Raw genomic sequence first — 4,738 nt, 5'->3', positions numbered from 1 at the left:
CTTGCCCTGAAAGAGGTTCTTAAAGATCTCTTATAAACAAGAACAACACCATAATACTTGCCATATATCAGAGCAAGTAAAAAATTGTTGAATAATGGCACTATAATACATTAAATCCATAATATCAATAAGTGTCAGTGACTTAAATTCACCCATTAAAAGGCACAGAGTGGGAGAATGGATCAGAAAGCACAACCCAATCATATGCTGCATGCAAGAATCCCATCTGACCCAACATAACAAACACAGACTTAAAGTGAAGGGATGGGAAACTATCCTACAAGCTAATGGACCACAAAAAAAGGCAAGAACAGCCATTCTCATCTCTGACACAATAGACTTTAAATTAAATAAAGTAATAAAAGATAGGCAAGGCCATTACATAATGATTAGAGGATCAATCAACCAAGAAGATTTAACAATTATTAACATCTAAATACATCAAACACCTACTGAAATAACTACAAAACTACATCAATAGAAATACAATAATAGTGGGAGATTTTAACACCCCACTCTCATACTTAGACAGATTAATGAAGCAGAGAATCAACAAAGAAACAAGAGAATTAAATGAAGAGATGGACAGACTAGACCTCCTGGACCAGATGGCTTCACAAACGAATTCTACAAAAGCTTCAGGAAACAGCTAATACCTATATTTCTAAAGCTTTTACACAAGATTGAAGAAACAGGAACACTCCCTTCCACCTTCTATGAAGCCAACATCACCCTGATAGCAAAAGCAGATAAGGACACAACAACAACAAAAAAAGAAAACTACACACCAATAACTCTGATGAACATAGAAGCCAAAATATTGAACAAGATCCTGGTCAACCAGATATATCAGTATATCAAAAAGATTGTTCATCACAACCAAGTGGGATTTATCCCAGGAATGCAAGGCTGGTTCAACATAGGTAAGTCAATCATTGTCATTCATCACATAAATAAAAGCAAAACCAAAAACCACATGATTATCTCAATAGATGCATAAAAAGCCTTTGACAAAATCCAACACCCATTCATGCTGAAAACACAATAAAAAATGGGAATAGATGGGAAATTCCTTAAGACAGTGGAGTCCATACAGCCAACATCATACTCAGTGGACAGAAGCTGAAAGCATTTCCCCTCAGATCAGGGATTACACAGGGCTGTCCACTATCACCATTACTCTTCAACTACTACTACTAGTGTTTGCCCATTACTCTTCAACATAGTATTGGAACACAGCCTTTTAGTTGTGGGAATGATGTTTATGTACACTCCTATTAAGTTGCAGTGATAGAAATCACTAATTAATATGAGGGGGGAAAATTGATTGTCTGAAACTTTTTAAATCACACTGAGTCTTTTTAATGTCTTTGATATGTTGACTCTCTTAAAAGCTTAAACCAGTCTTTGATATGTTGACTCTCTTAAAAGCTTAGACCAGGGAGAACAGAAGTAACTGGTGGCATAGCTATATGCAAATAATGTCAAAAGACATAAATCATGGTGATGTTGTGTATGGTACAGCAAATCCTAACAAAGGGATATTTCAAAGTTAACTCATTTGGCTTCCTGGAGTAGCGGGGGGGGGAAGGGGGATAGGATACAGTCTTTTGGTGGTGGGAATGGTGTTTATGTACACTCCTTTTAATTTGTAGTCATATAAATCACTATTTAATTAATATGAGAGGGGAAAAATTGATTATAGCTTCAAAATTTTTAAATCACAGACTGAATTTTTTTAATACATAGGCTGAGTCTTTGATATGTTGACTCTCTCAAAAGCCTAGACCAGGGAGAACAGAAGCAACTGGTGGCACAGCTATATACAAGATGTTGGGTATTATACAGTAAATCCTAACAAGGGACCTTCAAAGTTAACCCAATTAGCAAATAATGTGATGATAACAATAACTATCTATTGTCTTCTTGAACCCTAAGACAGCAGGAACCTCACATTTCCACTATGGAGCTTATATTTCCCCCAGTCATGGAACCTCTGGGGTGGGGCTCACTTTCCTGCATGCTTCTCTCAATTCATACCAAATAATATTGCATCCGCCGATCCCAACCTAATCAACACAATGAGTGCCACCTCAACATGCTTCATTTCAGACTGTGTCCAGAGACTTCACATGTGGAATGACAACCCTTCAGCTTCATCACTCAGGTGAGACCTTTCCTTTCATAGTATTCTCTAATTCCATTCCAGGTGGTTCACTTCCTAACAAAGTCCCAAAACCTAGATATAGACCAGGTCCCCTGAGATAGAGCATATGTTCACACATATCTATAGGGGAAAATATATACCTGAAAGCAGAAGTACACTAGAGTTTGCAGTGAGTACCCCCCAACACTTCATCCGCACTATTCCAGCCTTTAGGTCCATAATTGTTCAACAATTTGTTTGGCTTTGTATGTTAACTCTCTTTTCAGCCACCAGGTTCCAGATGCCATCAGGATGTCAGCCAGACTCCCCTGAACAGAGGACCCCACCAAGTGTCCTGGAGCTCCACTTCCCCGGAGACCCACCCTACTAGGGAAAGAGAGAGGCAGACTGGGAGTATGGATCAACCAGTCAATGCCCATGTTCAGTGTGGAAGCAATTACAGAAGCTAGACCTTCCACCTTTTGCAGCCCACAATGACCTTGGGTCCATACTCCCACAGGGATAAAGAATGGGAAAGCTATCAGGGGAGGGGATGGGATATGGAGATCTGGTGGTGGGAATTGTGTGGACTTGTACCCCTCCTATCCTATGGTTTTGTTAATGTCTCCTTTTTTAATTAAATGAATTAATCTTTAAAAATTATGGTGTTGTTGTATATGATACAGCAAATCCTAACAAAGGGATATTTCAAAGTTAACCCAATCACCAAATAATGTGATTATAGTGATTATTGTCTTCTTAAACCCTAAGACAGCAGGATCCTCCTGCTTTCTCTTTAGAGCCTATATTTCACCCAGTCCTACAACCTTAGGGTGGGGCTCACTTTCCTGCATGCTTTTCTCAATTCATACCAAATTATATTCCATCCGCCAATCCCAACCTAATCAATGCAATGAGTACCACCTCACCATGCCTCACTTCAGACTGTGTCCAGAAACTTCAGGTGTGCAATGACAACCCTTCAGCTTTTTCACTCGGGTAAGACCTTTCCTTTCATAGTATTCTCTAATTCCATTCCAGGTGTTCCACTCCCCAATAAAGTCCCCAAACCTAGATATAGTCCAGGTCCCCTGAGATAGAGCATATGTTCACATATGTTCATAAACTAGGGAAAAATATATACCTGAAAGCTGAAGTACAACAAGAGCCTGCAGTGAGTACTCCCCCCCAACACTTCATCTGCACTATTCCAGTCTTTAGGTCCATGATTGTTCAACAATTTGTTTGGCTTTGTTTATTAACTCTCTTTTCAGACACCAGATTCCAGATGCCAGCACTATGCCAACCAGACTTCCTTGGACAGACGACCCCACCAATATGTACTTGAGCTCCACTTCCCCAGAGACCCACCCTACTAGGGAAAGAGAGAGGCAGACTGGGAGTATGGATCAACCAGTCAATGCCCATGTTCAGCGGTGAAGCAATTACAAAAGCCAGACCTTCCACCTTCTGCAACCCACAATGACACTGGGTCCATACTCCCAGAGGGATAGAGAATGGGAAAGTTATCAGGGGAGGGGATGGGATATGGAGATCAGGTGGTGGGAATTGTGTGGAACTGTACCCCTCTTATCCTATGGTTTTGTTAATGTCTCCTTTCTTAAATAAATAAATAAATAAAGCATTAGAGATAGATTTATATTAGGATATTATGAATACATATTTTGTCCACGTTTGGTAAACTATAAAAAGTACAAGTACACCGGTGTATAGCACCAAAGTAAAAGACTCTTGGATGGGGAGGAAGGGTTCAGGTCCTGGAACATGATAGCAGAGGGGGACCTAGTGGGGATTGAATTGTTATGTGGAAAACTGAGAAATATTACACATGTACAAACTATTGTATTTTACTGTTGACTCTAAACCATTAATTCCTCTAATAAAGAAATTTAAGAAAAAAGAATAGGTAGCTATCAGGGGGGGTATGGGATACAGAGTTCTGGTGGTGGGAATTGTGTGAATTTGTACCCCTCTTATCCTATGGTTTAGTCAATGTTTCCTTTTTATAAATAAAAAAATTAAATAAAAAAAGAATATTCTTGTCTTTTTTCTTTTTGTTTAGTCACTACGGTTACACTGGGTCTCAGGTCCTTGCATGACTGACTACTCCATTGGTCGAAGCAGTAATGAAATATTTTATCTGTTCTTTCTTTTTTCCTATACAGACAGGGAGAATTAATGGGGTGGAGAAAGAGTAAGAGAACTACCCACAGCATTACTTGCCATTTCCAAAGAATGATGCTCCTAGTGTGATTTTGTTCTTTTTTTCTTTTTTTTCTCCACACAAACACTACAGGCAAGAAGAGAATGGCAAGATATCTATCGAGTGCTCAATGAGAAAGGCTTTCAACCAAGACTACTGTATCCTGCTAGACTGTTATTCAGATGAGATGGAGGCAGACAAGCAACAGTTAGAAGAATCAACTGTCACCAAGCCTGCCCTGAAAGAAGTTCTGAAAGGTCTCCTATAAACAGTCAGATCACCATAAACATGCCATGTATCAGAACACTCTAAAAATGTACAATAATGGTGTTAAAATATCTTCAAACAATAAATTTCAATGGCCTGAA

This window comes from Erinaceus europaeus, chromosome 16 (genome assembly GCF_950295315.1).
Source record: "Erinaceus europaeus chromosome 16, mEriEur2.1, whole genome shotgun sequence".
NCBI lineage: Eukaryota > Metazoa > Chordata > Mammalia > Eulipotyphla > Erinaceidae > Erinaceus > Erinaceus europaeus.
This window is presented reverse-complemented; position numbering follows the sequence as displayed.